Genomic DNA, 16,829 nt, shown 5'->3' on the forward strand with positions numbered 1-16,829 from the left:
AGAATGTTTTGTGTGGGAAAGAACGTTCAAAGATCACCTATTTCCAACCCCTCTGACATGGGCAAGGACACCTTCCCCTAGATGAGGCATCTCAAGGTCCCATCCAGCCTGGTCTTGAACACTTCCAGGAATGGGGCTTCCTCAGCTTCTCTGGGCAACCTGGCTATCTCCCCACCCTCACTGTAAAAATTTGATTCTTTATCTCCAATCTAAATCTACCCTCTTTCAGTTTAAAACAGTTGACCCTTGTCCTGTTACTATGGTCCTTGATAAAAGGTCTCTTTCTTTCTTGCACGACCCTTTCATATACTGAAAGGCCATGATAAATTCCCCCTGGAACCTTTGTTTCTCCAGACTGAACATCCCCAACTTCTTTGAAATTTCTTCACAGCAGAGGTGTTCCACCCTCTCATCTTTTTCATGGACCTCCACTGTTTATCCCCTCCAATGGTCCAGGAAAACTACTTGACCACATACACTTTTCATATCATTTTAATACAACTTAGTCCAATCAACTTATCATAATCATGAGCTGTTAATCTTGGCAGAAGACAGTTGCCTAAAGCTTTGTTCTAACACGGTATTTTTAGCTCAATCTTAAGCTAAAGATTTAGCTCAGTTTTAAGCTTAAAGCTTAGCCCACAGGTGAGTCTACACAGCTCCAGCATCAGCATGGTCCCAGCCACAAGGAACACAGGATTTTGTGACATGATATCCCAGCTGCTTAACCCTGTGAGGGACAGTGGGGGTACAATGCTGCCACGAAGGCATCAAGTTCCTGGAGGTGCAGAGCTCTGTGGATGCAAACATCCTGCTTTTAGCTCCAAACTGTCTCCACAGGGTGCAAATCCAAACTGTCAGCCACTCCCAGAACCAAACACACTGTGAAGTTAGAGGCAAAGGCACTGTAAAAGGCAGTGAGAAACTGAGCAGAGAATATATGTTTAATTTTATTCAGGCTATTCCAACATATTCTCCCTGTCACACATGCACAATTACACATATTAACTCCTGCTTTTGTAATTCCAGTGCACAAACCTGGTGACATAAGTGTAGCTTATTTGGATAAATTGCTTTTAAACTATGGCAGTTCTTTCAACTTTGTTCAGTTAGTGAGCTCTTAAAACTTTTCTAGGAGAGATAAACATTTTTATATGATGAAATTAAGCCTGAAGATTCTTGGATTTCTTAGTTGTCCTCCTGAGCCTTTCAGGCTGAAAGGTACTGCAGAGCTTAAAAACAGCTTCAAGAGGAAAAGGCACCAACCTAATGATATTATTATTCATATTAGATGAGTAAATATATTTATATCTATTATTTTTCCCACCAGTGCAAAAGCTTGTGTGGGCCTGTACCTAGGCAAATCAAAATAGCAAAAAGCAAATAAAATTTAGAGCTTCCATCATTTTCTGGACCTCTTTCTGAAGAAATTGATTCTTCTAAGGAAATATAATCTTAATTGTTTGCAGAGACAGAAATGGCTGTCTGGTGCCAAGTTGAGGTCTTTAGTATTACAGTAACTTTTCTGGCTGTCAACAGCTTTTCCTTTTTGTCCACTCTATTTTCAGCTATTACTGGACATTTGGGAGGGCAAATAAAGCAGTTAAAGTGCTCCAGGGCCTCATGGCTGCACCTCATAATCACCTCTGCAGCAACTCCAGTGATGCACCCCTGTGACACACTGCAGTCAGCCACGATTGCAGCTATAAATCAGGGTAAACAGACCCCACCAGAACATGAGAGCTCCCTCCTGCCTGTCACAAACAACGCTGTGACTTGTCCATACAGCTGTTCCACCACGCAGCACATATCCCTCATCCACACCAAGCACAGGAACTGAGGAATAATTGAGTGCTGCTGGCTGGAAGGGACCACTCTGACTGGGAAAGGAAATTGTTCACCATTCACAGGAGAGGAGCTGTGGATGGTGAAGGCTGAAATGCTGCCCAGGTGACATCCTGATGTCCAGTCACCAGAGGCCTCAAGCTGTGAAATCCTGCTCACTTCACAGGTCTTGTAACACTCCCTTGCTAAAAATGCACAGCTGCAAGGTAAACTGACAAGAAGTTCCTGCCAAGTTTTCCCATCATTAGCTCAGACCCAAAGCAACTCCAATGAACATTCACATCATGAGCAGCTCTGAAGCTGTGCACACTGGAATGCTTTTGCAGTGGTAACAAGAGTCAGATTCAATCAATCTCTTCTTTTTTTCTTGAGTTTCCTATCAAAATGCACTTTTAAAAGCCTAAATAACACCATGAAAAATAAACATGGCTATCAAAACTATCAAAAGTATTTTGCAAACAGGATTTGGTGTAATGATAATAAGTCACGCTCTCACAACATAATCCCATTTACATTTAGGATTGAATAAAGCACAAAATTAAATCATAATAGGATTTTCTTTTGTTCAAACTATGGATTGGCAAATTAAAAATTGATTTCTCTATTTTTAATTAATTTATGAATGAGGATGGCTCTTTGAAAGATGTAATGTAGATCCAGGCAAAAGTTAAGTCCTTAGGTATGTCAGAGTCCACACTCAAAAGAAAAGGGTTTTGTATTTTAATCACACTATCAATTCATTCTGTGCCAAATTTAAATATTGCCCAACTGCTGAGATAACCTCCACTCTCAGATACTCCATTTAGAACCAAACCCTTTAAGGTAAGGGACGCTTTGGTAGCTGAAAAATTTCAATAGAATTACAGAAAATTTGTCATTAGGCCATGCACTAAAAAAATTAAGAACTCTGCCACGAATGAGATGCATCTCACCTAATTTTAGCTATCTGAAAAGGAGACATATGATGGATGCAGGTTTCCTCAATTTCCTTGTGAGTCAGCAGAGAAATTTGGGAGCTGTTAAGACAACTCATCTAACAGAGAGGCTGAACCCCTACCTGGAGTGCCTCCTCCTTTCAGCAGAAAGGGAGCCCAGACAGACAGGAATTTTCAGAGTACTGAAGTTGTCTGGGATGTATTCTGCTTACAGGGAATTTTATCCATTTTGTGCAGGGAGTAAAGCAGAGGTAAAGAGGACAAAAATGCTAACAAATCCCACATAAATTACATTCACATTGCCTTATTTGCCATCAGAATTGCATAAAGGTTGCAGATTTTTAAATTCAGCTTGATTAACCAGCAGTGATTTTCAAAATCCTTCTGAAGAACAAACAAACAAACAAATACACCCAAAATGTTGTTATTAGAGCTGAGAAAGTACTCAAGGCAGATTACCCAAGTGAAACTGTTCAGCAAACACCTAGTCAAACCTCCAAATGAATTTGTGAATTAAAGGAACCTCTAAGATTGTTCCAGCTGAAGGACGAGCAAATATATTATTAACATCACTATTACCATTACTAGTAGTATTACTACTGTTAGTACTAATATTACTACTGTTATTACTATAATTTTGCCTACTTCATGTGCCTGGAAGTCCTTTGCATGGATTATGTTCCCTTGACTTTAGGAATAGAACTACGATTGTGAGGGAGACAGCATGAAATGTTTAATTTTGATCTTTTAGTCTTGAATTACAATATTAATGTAAAAAATAAGCAATGCTGTAATCATTTCTGCAACACCTGACCAGGACATTTCATCTGGCAGTGTTTGTTCACTAACACTGCAGTAAAAACTGCTCAATGAGATCTTTCCCCAAAGAGTTAAATGTGTCCCACAGCATTTCTGTGCTGGAATTACAGCAGAAATACTCTGTTCTTTGGTTTTCCCACCACCAAGAAGGCTCCATATTGTCAGTGGCATGTGGAAAATGAGATGCCATGTGTAACTTCCCAGTCCTGTCTACAAGTGAAGGGGAAAGAACAGACCTGCCTAAATTAGCAAAGATGCTGTTACCTCTTGCACCATGCCCAAGCACAGGGTGAAAGGGCAGGACTTTCCTGTTCTCAGCTGCTTTGATTTAAAAGGTGGATTTTTCTGTAGCAGGGCAGATGTGGTTTTCCAATTGGCTCATAAACTGCTTAATCAGTAATGCCATAAACATGGCATTTAATAAGATGCTCTTTGATCTTAAGCCTCTTACTTCATTAGAGCTTCTAAAACAATATGGGGCCACTGAAACCCTCTAACATGATTACATCTCCTGAAAGCCAGCAGACCCTAGTCCATATTAAAATTAAAACAGTGAGCTGAAAGAGAAGCTCAGATTTGTGACAGCATACTTGGCTTGAAAAGTAATTTCTTATGCACTGCCCTGCTGATCAAATCAGCCGAATGTCTCACTACTTGAGAGTTATAACCCCCTTACAGGAAGGAGCCTGTTTTCCAGAACCAGAAAACACACCCACATCTTTCTGTTGCAGGGAGAACATGGCAGAGCTTGGCACTGGACAATTTATACATCATCTACCTGTAACATGCAGCCAGATTCTCTTTTACAGGACAAATGTCCATAGTGCACCCAAAACCTTAAAGCGTGGCCAAAGGGTGATCCAAGAGCTCTGTACTCATCCTGTGGTCCTACAACGTTTGTTTCAAGTTTATTATCTGAAGACCTGACTAAAGGGGCCATGGTTGGTTGCCCTGAATATGGGCTGTATTTCTGCCTGAGTCCATTAAGGATCTGATATTAGCAGCATGGTGGAAGATGTTGTGCAGGTTGAGATTTTCCTGACTCTCCTGTCTTCAGGGCAAAAAAACCCAAGAAGACCAGAAAGAGAGAGCAAAAAATGTAAGTTTTAATAGCCAGAAAACACAGCAGTGAGCATATTTGGAAAGGTGTCTCAAAGCATAACTAAGTCATTGACTTCTTATTTCACCCAAAGCAGCTTTCTGAAAAAAAGTCTCTTGCTTTGTGTTCCCAAGGATCCCAAAATTCACAGGGGGAACAACTGGGCTACTTCTAATTGTGAAAGTTTTTGATGAGACAACAACCTGGAGAGGAATGTGGAAAGTGGTTGAGAAAGAGGTCAGGAAAGGCACTGGACATCACAGCCTCAAGTGTGGTGTCTGGAATATATTTACTACAGTGGATTGCCAGCCATGAGCACCAATATCAAACAAAGCAGCTTTTGCAGGAAATGCTCCTTCCTCTGGTCTTACTCAAACTCCCGGTTGAATTATCAACCTTGTCAATGCACTGATGAAGTATCACCAATGACCACGATCAGGGAAGTTGTCATCACCTCCTGGCTCAGTGACACTTCTGAAAACAGCAATCTGTACATCCTGTGATAAAATAGCTCATGCTACTTTCACTTTACATGCTACTTTACTTGAGCTTTATTGCACACCACAGCGTATTCAGTGTATGAATTCCTATGGAAAACAGTAATACTGGGAGTCTTTCAGCAAATGCAGGAACTTGTCCAACACCTCTGCACTCTTGAAATTTTTCACAGATTTTCTGTGCCCACAAGGAAGAGCCTGTACACCCTCAGTGTCCCTTTTAACTCTTCCAGTATGATCTGCAAGGTTATTGCCACTGTAAGGAGCCCTAGTTTTTGTTACCTTAGTTAATTTTTGTGCTAATATATACTTGAAAAAAAGAGGAAAAAAATATGCTGTCATGCCATAAAATAAGGTTACAAGGTGTATTTAATGAGATAAATCTATCAATCAGTTATGTCAAGGCAGAGTGTAGATGAGGTCATTTTTTTTCTTTCTGTACCTAAACATTTGGCACCCTTGTCTTCCACAGTGCTCTGTGCTGAAAGCAGCTATTTCTGGACAGCCTAGATGTGTCTCAGTTCAGGGCTGAAGTAGAAGTGTCCAAATCCCAAAGGAGAGATCATTTACTTTATTCAGCATGTATTGCTGTTACTGTTATAGTAGCTATTATCTACAACAGTATTTTTGCTATTCCTGACATTCCATCCTCCACAGGAAAAGGGACCCTGTCAAAAGTACCAGATTTTAAGCATATTTTTAAGATCTCACTTAAGTGTTCATCTCAAAGGATCTTCAACCACATCTAATCTAAGCCTACTTTCTTCCTGTTTGAACCCATTTCCCCCTGCCTGATCACCACATGCATTTTTAAAATATCTCTCTCCAGATTTCTTCTCAGCCCCCTTTCAGTATTGAAAGTTTCAAGAAGGTGTCCCTGGCCCCCTTCCTCCTGCTGGCTGAGCATGCCCAGATCTCTCAGCCTGTCTTCACAGCAGAGGTGCTCCAGCTCTCTGAGCATCTTTGTGGCCTCCTCTGGACTTTTTCCAGCAGTTCCATGTCCTTCTTATGTTGGGTACCCCCGAGCTGGTGCAGCACCCCAGATGGGGTCTCACAAGGACAGAATCAAGGAGCAGAATCCCCTTCCCCAACCTGCTGCCCACAGTGCTGTGGATGCAGCCCAGGACACAACTGGCTTTTTGGGTTGCAGGTGCTCATGGCTGAGACATGTTGAGCTTCTCATCCACCAGCACCCCCAAGTCCTTCTCCTCAAAGGCTGCAATCAATACATTGTCTGCCTGGATTTGGTCTTGAGATTGCTCTGATTCCCCTGTAGGACCTTGTACTCAGGCCTTGCTGAATTTTGTGAGGTTCAGCCCCACCTCTTCAGCCTCTCCAGGTACTCCCTGGATTCCATCCCTTCCTTCCAGTGTGTGACTGCACTCACAGCATGGTGTGCTCAGCAAACAAAGCTGAGGGTGCCTCAATCCCATTGTCCATGTCACTAAAAAAACGTCAAACAGCATCAGCCCCAATACCAGCCCCAAGAACACCACTCACCATTGGCTTCCACTTGGACATCATGCCACTGACCACCACAATTTGAATGCCAACCCATCCAATTCCTCATACGAGTGTCCATCTGTCCAATCCATGTCTCTCCAATTCAGAGATAAGCATGTCCTGCAGCACAGTGTAAAATGCATTGCACAACAGCAGGTGCATGAGTCTTGCAGCTCACACTGTTTAGACCTGTGCCATCGCAAATGTTTGTAAAAAATTTTTTTCCAGCTCTGGCTGTCACAGAAATTATTTCCAAAGACTTACAAAGAATAAGAGTTCTGTCTTCATGTCCTGTTTCTTTCACTGTATTCTACCTCTCCAGCAAAGATGGAAAAAGGAGCAGTTTATTTTTTCATGGTTAGTTCACACCACATTCAGCTCTCCCAACAGTTTGATTCAGCATCATCAGTCAGCAGTGGTTCCCTGACTTATCCCCAAAACATTAAGGACTGCACCTCTGGAGGAACAAACCAGAGATTTATTGGCTACTCACAAGCTCTACACGAAGCTCTACAGTGATGACTAAATGGGTTGAATAGGTCATTAAAAAAATTAGTTAGCTAAATTTTACAAGAAGCTTGCAAGGGAATTTTGGAACTATAAAACTTTCCGGAGTCTATACATTAAGGGCCTCAAGAGTGCTTTAAAGAGGTTCTTGCTATTAGCCTTTTTTTTTCCACTGATGTTCCAGTTGGGATTCAAGCAGCACTTCATGCTGACCCAACTTTCTTCTCACCAGATCCCCAGATTCCAGTAGGGAAAGCAGCAAAGAGTTTAAGCTAATGATGAGGTTTTGCTAAAGCAGATGGAACAGGTCTTGCACCATCATGAAAGCAATATCTTCCAGCAAGCCTAGTACCTCCTAGGTCATACTCAATAAAGTGGCTTATAGCACATTTTAGATGGTCTCAATTTTGTAAGATTTGTATGACAGATTTACCCCTGGTTCATGATGCCACCTCACAGTAAACCACTGGTTGGTTTACTGATCTTGGTTTGCTTACTCTCCATCACAGCACTGGAAGACACAATTTCCTCTTTTTCTTGGCCCCAGGAAAGGAACATGCCACAAGAGTCCCACGCAGACCACAAAAAGGAGTTTGATCTTAGCTCAAGCACCAATCCACATTTGGGATTATGAGGAGCAGAAACCTTACTTGAGGTATACAATGGAGTTATACTTCAAAAAGGAGCCATCTTCCAGAGGCAGTGAGGCAGGTGAGCAGGCAGTCACTGGACTGAAATATGGGGTCACTCTTTCAGCAACACCAGTCTAGAATTTCAGCCAAAACAGAGGGGAAAAATACAGCATTTGGTATCTTTACACAGGAAAGAAAAGATAACACTTCAGGAAAGATAAAACGAATATAAACCAGTAAGAAAATTATGCCAAAGATACAGTATGAGGGAGAATTGAAACTCAGAAGCAAGTAAGTGAATACACAATTCTAGTCACCCCACCTTGTGTAAAGGCTGCTGTAATCTAACCCCCAGCCTGCTGTAAAAACAGGAAATAAATTCATGTATACAGCAGCTGCCTCTGAGGGAGCACCTTTCAACACCTGATCCCATGTTAATAACACACCACTTTATGTGATGCATTGTTCTGTTTATCTATATCTGTCCCCTGCTTCTCTCTTACTATTTTGCCTCTTCAGTTTTCAAACAGTTGCAAGTGGCATATTGAACACACTGAAAGCTGGTTTTGACACTGAACTCTTTGCCTCATTACTGAAGGCTTTTCTTGTGTTGAAGTCATCTCCATTTTCTCAGTAATGTACACTCGGCTTGGTGCCATAGGCCCTCTTTCAGCTCCTTCCTGCTCCAGTGATTTACAAGATTAAACAGGAGTTCATTACTCCTTTGATGTCCTTTGTGTGCCAGATAGGCTTGCACCAGCTGAATTTACCTGAGACTATTTGTATTAGGTTCTTGTTTTAATTAGTTCCTCTATTTTGAAGGCCTCCTTTGAGTTCCTCAGGTGTCAAGGTGCTCTGTGTTCTGCCAGAAAAGCAGAAAATGGCATATCTGAAAAGCCATCCCTTGGCATAGCAGTGGGGAAGGGAGGACCTTGGTACAAGCAAGTGGTGTTACTTTTAAGGTAAGTAAATATATTTAAAGAAAAACATTTTACTAAGACCTGCTAGATTCTCCCCGTAATGCTGTCTGGGCTATAAGAAAACTCGAGCAATAAACTGTTCATGAAAATAAAAATATTCCCACTGATTTTAGGTGTGATGAACAAGGCATAACATTAAAGCAGGTAGGGGCTATTCTTTAGGAGACTGTCATGGTTGCTGATGTCAGGTGACCTGTACAAAACAGATTAGACGTACCACTACCCCAAAATCTCGCCACAGTGGGGATCAGAGAGAATTCTCATCAGACAGACTAATTTAACTCCAAGAATCAGGAGTATTTTGTTAAGATTCTATATATGCCTTCTTCCTCTCATGGGTCCACAATAACCAGAGAGCTTGCACTGATGAAAAATCCATGGGATGGTTTCTGAAGGAGAATTAATCTAAAATATTTGGACTGAGAAATATCTAAAAGTATATCACAGTTAGACAACCTATTAGTCTTTTTTATAGCCAAAGGATTGGCTGCTTCTTGGGCTATGAACAGTCAAAACTGAATTTATTTCCTTTTCATCAATCTCAAATGCATTGGAATAAGAAAACTACCTGGATTGTTTAACTTCTGGGAGAAAGCAAATACTACCACTTTCAAGTGCATGATTAACCCTTGTTAAACCTTCTTAGTGAATGCAGATGTCAGAATTTGTGACTGCTGAGACTCAAACCAGTGAAAGGCTTTCACAGGGACTGCTCTGCTGTTACCAGTTTTACCAGTTTACTTCTTGCAAAAGAACATTTTAAAGTTCAGCTTTCATTCTCCATGTTTCCTGACATTTTGAGAAGTTCAGCCAGGCTATCTGCTCCAGCACAGACCTGATGTTGTCAGGTCATTCACTCAGAAATCCACTGAGACCCATGGCCCTGTGTAACACTTATGTCTCTGACCATATTAAGAAAAAAGACTAATTTAAAACATGTTTTTTTCTAATTCAGAGAACTCACCCCAGCTCTGTTGGTGTCAGCCTGGCTGTGCATACTTTAGAGGATGCTCTGGTATTTCCAGGCTCCTAATCCTGATGCACAATTTGGTGACTCCCTACTCCCCATTGGGATGACTGTACATTTTCACTCACCAATTCTTTAGTTTTCTGTAAAAGAGAAATTCATTGGCACACAAGCCTTAAAGAAACCAAGGTCCCCAGGTTGGATAATGGTGGGTCTGGCCACCAGGCATGCACAGGTTAGAGCCAGACCACAGGACTGCAGGGGTTATGCTTAGAAGTCACAGATAATTTATTGGTAATTATTGGCCTGCTTGACCTGTTGTGTTTTTTGAGTTACTGGATATTAAAATGCCTTTGAACACAAGTGAAGCATTTGTCAACCTCTGAAAAACTTCAAAGACCTTTTAAATGCAGTGATCTAGGCCACAGTGTTGAGATTAACTATTGCACAGTAGAATGGTAGAATCACAGAATTATTAAGGTTGAAATGATCTCCAAGATTGAGTCCAACCATTAACCTAACACTGCCAGGTTCATCACCAAGCCATGTCCCCAGGTGCCACATCTACATGTCTTTAGAATCCTTGCAGGGATGGTGATTCCACCAGTTCCCTGGCCAGCCCATTCCAATGCTTGATCCATCCTATCAGTGAAGATATTTTCCCTAATACCCAAACAAAACTTCCCCTGGTACAACTTGAGGCCATTTCGTCTGGTCACTTATTACCTGGCATGAGACTGAGCCCCAGCTCACAGCACCCTCCTCTCAGGGAGTTGTAGAGAGCAATAAGGTCCCTCCTGAGCCTCCTTTTCTCCAGGCTAAACACCCCCATTTCCCTCAGCTGATTTTCACAAGGCTTGTATGTAGACTCCTAAAATCAAGCCAACAGGACCTCAGTAAGGGCACCTGCACTGCAGGTATCTCATCTACCAGCCCAGAGGACAAATCCACCTCACAGCACAAGTCCAGCCATTCTCCAGCTCACAGGACTCACATAACTCCTGTGACTACAGTTACAGGTCAGCTGTTGCTTTCCCTATTTGCTTCTCAGGAGTTGTAACTGCTATTGCCAGATGTCTGTATGTCAGGAACCCAGTTTCAAATTCAGCTCAGACCAGTTTCACATTTTCTGGGGGACTTCCTAGAGAAAATGTGGAGGGAGAAGGAAATAAGAAGCCCTGAGCCCTATCCCATTAGCACCGCCTAGTGATGGGTCAATGAGAAACAAGAGAGCAAAGTGACAGTGCCACTTCATCCTTCTGCCCCATCTCTCACAAATGTCACAGCTGCTTCCAGTCCTGTCTGTGTGTGCATAACCCCGAGGATGGAGAGGAGAGTGGTGGTGTCTGCACGAACATTCGGCTCCACCAGCACTGCACATGGGCAGTCTCTGCTGGTGACCACTGTGTCTGTGCACCTACTGAACCAAGGCAGTGATCCCTCACAAATCTCTGCAGTTATTCATGGACTGTTTACTGGCCTCTTGGGGCTTCCTAAGGAGACTGCCAAGTGCAAAGGGAGAGGACAATGCCTGTCACACAGGCACCACAAATACACCTTTTTCCCCAGAAGGACATCAGTTGAATGCACTCATTCTGCAGGTCCAGCAGCCTGGACACTCCAGCTTTCTCATACTACCACGTGCTTTAGTGGGCAAATATAAATAGTCACAGGGATATTGTAATTAGCTACCGAGTCACTGACATCTCTGGAATGTGAACCCTGTGCTGCAAACCACAGGAACTGGAGACACACTGACAGCTAAACACAGACACTGCAGTCTGTAATTGTAGGGGACTAGTTTCACAACCAGTGCCTTCATCGTAAAATGACCAAACACCCTTTATAGAGTCACAGAAAAACACACAGGTCATAAATGTTCTGAAATTTTGGTCATTTTCACATGGAGGTTTTGGAGACAGGGTAGAGAGCTGGATGCTGAGTGTCAGTCTGTGGTACAGCCCATGATGAAGTTTATGCTGTTGTTCACACACACAACCTGTACAACTGCTTAGGAGTTAAAGTCAGGGCTTTCATGTTCCTCCCTTGCCCCATTAACACCATCCAGTGTGGGATTGTTGGGAAGGTAGAATTAGAAAGAAATTATAAATATGACTCTGTAGCCAGAGCGGCTAAGGAAGAAATACAAATGACAGCACGGTTTGAATAATTCAAAGAAACCGGGCTGGTATGCCAGAACACATTCCTGCAATAAAACCAAGCTGAGACCCCTCTCCCCAGCCTTATAAGGAAAGGTCTGAAGGACCCTGAGATAACTAAAAATATGCAAAAATAGCGATTTCTATAGGTTGCACACAAATGTTACTGTATTAGTATACTTAGAAAGATTGGTTAGTAAAGGAATAGAATATTCAAATGTATAGATTATATAAGTAATTGTAAAAGAGAACTCTCTCTCTTGCTACTCTCTTACTACGTTCTCTTGGCTCTCTCTTAGCCCTCTTGGTTCTCTTAGATCTCTTAGCCCTCTTAGCCTTCTTGTCTCACACTTTCTACATGCTCTTTTTCCCCGGCTCTCTCACTTCTGTTCTGTTACTCTCTTTCTTAGCAATCTTAAGTCTTGAACTCATGTATTCATATTTTACCCCCTTTTGTATTTTTCCCTTCGAGCCTGCTTTGAGCTCTATCTGCTGGCTCATAGCAGGCTCCCTCTCTCTCTCTCTCTCTCTCTCTCTCTCTCTCTCTCCCCCATGCCCTGAAATAAACTTCTAACACCTAACTCGATTATAGAGGTCTTTGCCATGTCTCAGACCATCCACCCCAGAAAGCATCTCCTACATGGGATGTTTGATGTCATGTGCTGGTTGCAATTGTCCTTCCCCAGGGTTTATTTTCTTAACACCCTGTGGAAATCACATCAGGCCTTTCTTTTCTTCCATGGCACAATTCCCTGAAAGCAGCAGCCAGTATTATCTCCTCTGGTAATATTCAGGACTAGAACTCAGCTCACTCTTAATTCTAGGGGTCATCCATATTTCTGCAGCTAAATCCCATGTCCAGCAGCTCTAGTCTAAAATACAAATTCAAATGTGAAGTCCTAAAACCTCAGGAAGTATAATTAATTTTAAATAACATTCATACATAGATTTGATGCAATATTCTGGCTCCTAAAAATACACAAAGGTCACATCTGCAGGATGCAAAATATTGTCACTGAGTTGTCTGGCTTGGCCATGACCCTTTCTTAAATGCTGATGGAATGAAAATTACAATTGAGCATAATAAGAGGTGTTATTGAGTATTTGAGAGCAGATGAGTTAAACCCTCTTTTGTCTTTATTTCTCTTTAAAAAATCCCAACCGAAACACAGTGCCCACGAGAATTCTCTAAGGACTTTGTTTAAACCATTATTAAGAATTAGTTTAAAATATCAGACTTCCTGGAAGATAAAGTGATATTCTAAGTAGAGTCCTTGCCTTCTTTCAAAATTCCCTGTTGATTCCTAATGGATTCAGCAACACAGTGTTATATTCTGAATTCACATGTTATGTACTGTTAAGCAGATGCTGCTTCACTTCACTGACAAAATTTTATCAGTAGTAAAACTGCCTATATTTTCTTGCTCATGCAACCCTATTTCACTGTAGCAGCCCTTCCTGAACACTACAGCTGGAGATTTCTTATTTAAATGCTTTGAGACCAGAGGGTCATAGAGTACAAACCTCTGCTCTGAGAGGACTCAGGACTATCCATCACTGTTTGTCTCCATTAGTACTACTTCACCTCTTGTCCCAGTGCTTCATATCTCTGACAGCTTCAAGCCTTCTTCTGATGTCTCCAAAGTATGTCTTAAAACAGCTGATAATCATTTCCTATTGCTGGCTTTGTCCTTCAGCTTGAGTGGTTCCCCTATCTCCCTCCTGCTGTTCTCCTGATCTATTAACAGAGAGCAATTTATCTCCCCTTTCCACCTGCACACTACAAGATTAACCAAACCCAGGATTTTAATTGCCTCTCTCTGGCTCCTGAACACACTAAGAGCTCCTCAAGGCTGAATCAATCTTTCCTGAGCTAAGGAGGTCTGAACAAACTTTTCTAGATGAGCAGTAACCAAAAGCCCTGCCCAGTTTCAGGAATTTTTCCCTTCTCTACCTTCTCCAGTAATGACCTTTGCATTTTCCCCAGCTCTACAGGACTGTGACATACAAACATCTGCTGACAGACCTCATCAGTTCTCACAGGAGGAGTTCATAGTTTATGCTCCTGATATTGATCCATACTTACAAAAACAGGCCTTTTAAACTGATCAAATTAGTTGGAAAAAAATCCCTGGGTTTTGGAGCCATTGATCCCAATCCATAGAGTGGAAACTCACAGAGGAGATTAGACCTAAAACTAGACCCTGAGGGACTTCATCACTGCCTACACTCTAACTTGTTACTCCCTTTCCTAGAAACATCGTGATTGTCTCCTTGCCAGGCAGTTTCTGGCTCACTTTACATTTATTAATCTCTACCCTTTTTCACTTTAGCAGTGAATTTCAATGCAGTACTCAACAAAAGCAGATAGATGAGATTTACTTAGTCCTGTTAGTCTAAAGAAAAGAAATCATCTGTCTTTTAAAAGGAAAATACCAGTTTAGAGCATTGGCTCTCCTCCAGATCACGATGGGGTTTTGTGATGCAGGTATTTGATTCTGCATGGAGCCACCCTCACTGCCCTCACTCCTATTCTCAGCCTCTGATTTAACAAAATCCCATGAATCTTAGCCCACCTCAGCCAAACTACTGTTTCACTTTATCCCACAGAGTTCCTCCTTTTATAGCTCATTTTATGTTTTAGCTTCTATTTTTACTTCTGCTGATACAGAGTGACTCGATTCATCCACTTATGCAGACACAGAACTAAATGTAGCAGGTCATGATATAACTTCTATGCAAGTAGAGTGGACAAGAAAGGGCTGGAATTAGTGATGCCTTGTGTGAAACAATTGTCTGTGCCTTCTGCTTCTGCATTTCACCAAATAAAAATATAAGAAAAGAAAATTTAAAAAATCCTCAGAAAGATTTTTACCATTCTGACCCTCAGTTCTGAGGTCTTGTCCCTCTCTGAGAGAGAAAAAGGTGTTAAATCTAAGATTTTAAATACCATTTTCCCTGCCCCAAAATGAGATTTACTGCAACTTCTACTCCATAAGACTGCACTTTCTGCCCATATAAACAAGTTTGTACAAGATATAGTTCTGAAATTCATTGTTAGGAGCCTGTTGAGCAAGGATCACAAAGCACAGGTGTTAACTTAAAATCCTGTTATGTATGAGGGTGGCAGAGGAGCAGACTCCCCCTCACCCCAGACATCCCAGGGCTGAGCCTCCCTCTCCAGTGCGAGGGAGCAGGACACAGGCTGTGCCTCAGAGCTGAAGTGCTGTCCCCTGGGGTAGGACACAAAAGCCTTTCAGAACAACCCATCCCTTTGGAATGGGAAGCACAGCACAGCGGGCCAAATGAAATCTTCCAGTTTAGCTGGAAGAAGGCAATGTTTTTCTGTTGGAATCAGACCCAGGATCTGGGAGTCTTCAGAAAATGCTACGGAGTAAAAAAGGAGCATACAAGGAGTGGAACAGCTCTTTGATCTCATATGATCCATCTCCAGACCCAGACTATCTGCTCCATTTTTTTCCAGGAAAGAGGCACACATTTTCCTGATCATCAGTAACAAGATGAGAAATAAATAATTTTCCCACCATATTGGAGCAATCAGGAGCCTTCTACAATCCTCTGTATTGTTGGTGAGAGACTAAAGTTGTCACTTTTAATTAAATACTGTTACTAATCTGTTGTTAAGTAACTGAATGCAATGGTAAACATTTACAGTAAACAGATATCCCTTAGGTATAATGACAAATAAATGACAGCCCTGAATGATCAACTTGACCAGATGTTGAAAAAAATTAATTTCTGCTTACAGAATTCCCTCACATAGTGGGAAAAAAGAAAAAAAAAAAAGAATCACTGCTATACTGACCAAACTGGAACAGTTGCCCAGAGCATCTGTGAAGTATCCATCTTTGGAGAAACTAGAAACTCAATTATACAAGCTCCTGAGACATCTGATCTAACTTTAAAATGGGCCAAATTTCAAAGGAGACCCTATTTTGAGAGGGAGGTTGGACTAGATGATTTCCAACCTGAACATACAGATCTAAGACAGCAAAGACATTTTTTATGTTAACATGCTGCATATTGACTTCTTTCCTAGGAGGGAAGTGGGACTTGAAGATAAAAGGAAAAAATACCTCAAAATATTACAGAATAGTCTAAGTGTCTACATATATGTGTCTACATATATATATACACACATATAAATATAAAAGCCTGTCTACATACATGTATATATATATAAATATTACTGCATATGGGCTTGTAAACATCACTCTACCCAAAACTTTTGAGCCACATCTGAATTGGGATTCCTGTCCTGTAGATTGCTCAACAAAATATATATTTTAAAAGTCTAATAAGAACATAGAGTCTACTAGTTAGCACTTGAATCAAAATTCAGATAAACATGAACTGGAAATAGGAATCCACTTGTAGCTCCATTCTTCTGGAAAGAATCACATAGGAGGTGATCATCTGAGAAGGGCCACAATCCTCCCACTCATTTTGAGCAGCAGCTTCCACTGCAGATAGGTTCATTCAGAATCAATAGGGTTGAGTTGCTCTAAATTTTTCCCATCCCAGAGACAGTAGGACTTTCAGGAGAGCAAGAGACAGCAGTTCAAAATAGGTGTTTGGGGATAATCTGCTTGGGTCTAATGATCAGAAGATATGTTACCACCCAACATTATCACAGGCTCAGATGTAATCGGACTGCAGCCAAAATAAGCTGCCCACAGACAGCACAGTTGAAGCTGATATTTTGTGCAGGCAGTGAAAATCCTCCAATGAAAAAAATACAGAGTAGCAAAGCTGTCAAATACTGAGCATTTCTACTCATAATCAAGCTGCAGAAGAACCTTCAGCCGCCCACTGCAGTGAATTATGTCCTTGGGTCAGTCACAATTATTCCCAATGCAACCTTG

General features: G+C 41.5%; 1 protein-coding gene across 1 annotated transcript in view; it reads right to left on the minus strand.

The window, feature by feature from the left end:
* COL22A1 (collagen type XXII alpha 1 chain) overlaps positions 1 to 16,829 on the minus strand; it is a 239,702-nt gene that overhangs the window by 153,896 nt on the left and 68,977 nt on the right. The window lies entirely within an intron of this gene.

This window comes from Poecile atricapillus, chromosome 2 (genome assembly GCF_030490865.1).
Source record: "Poecile atricapillus isolate bPoeAtr1 chromosome 2, bPoeAtr1.hap1, whole genome shotgun sequence".
NCBI lineage: Eukaryota > Metazoa > Chordata > Aves > Passeriformes > Paridae > Poecile > Poecile atricapillus.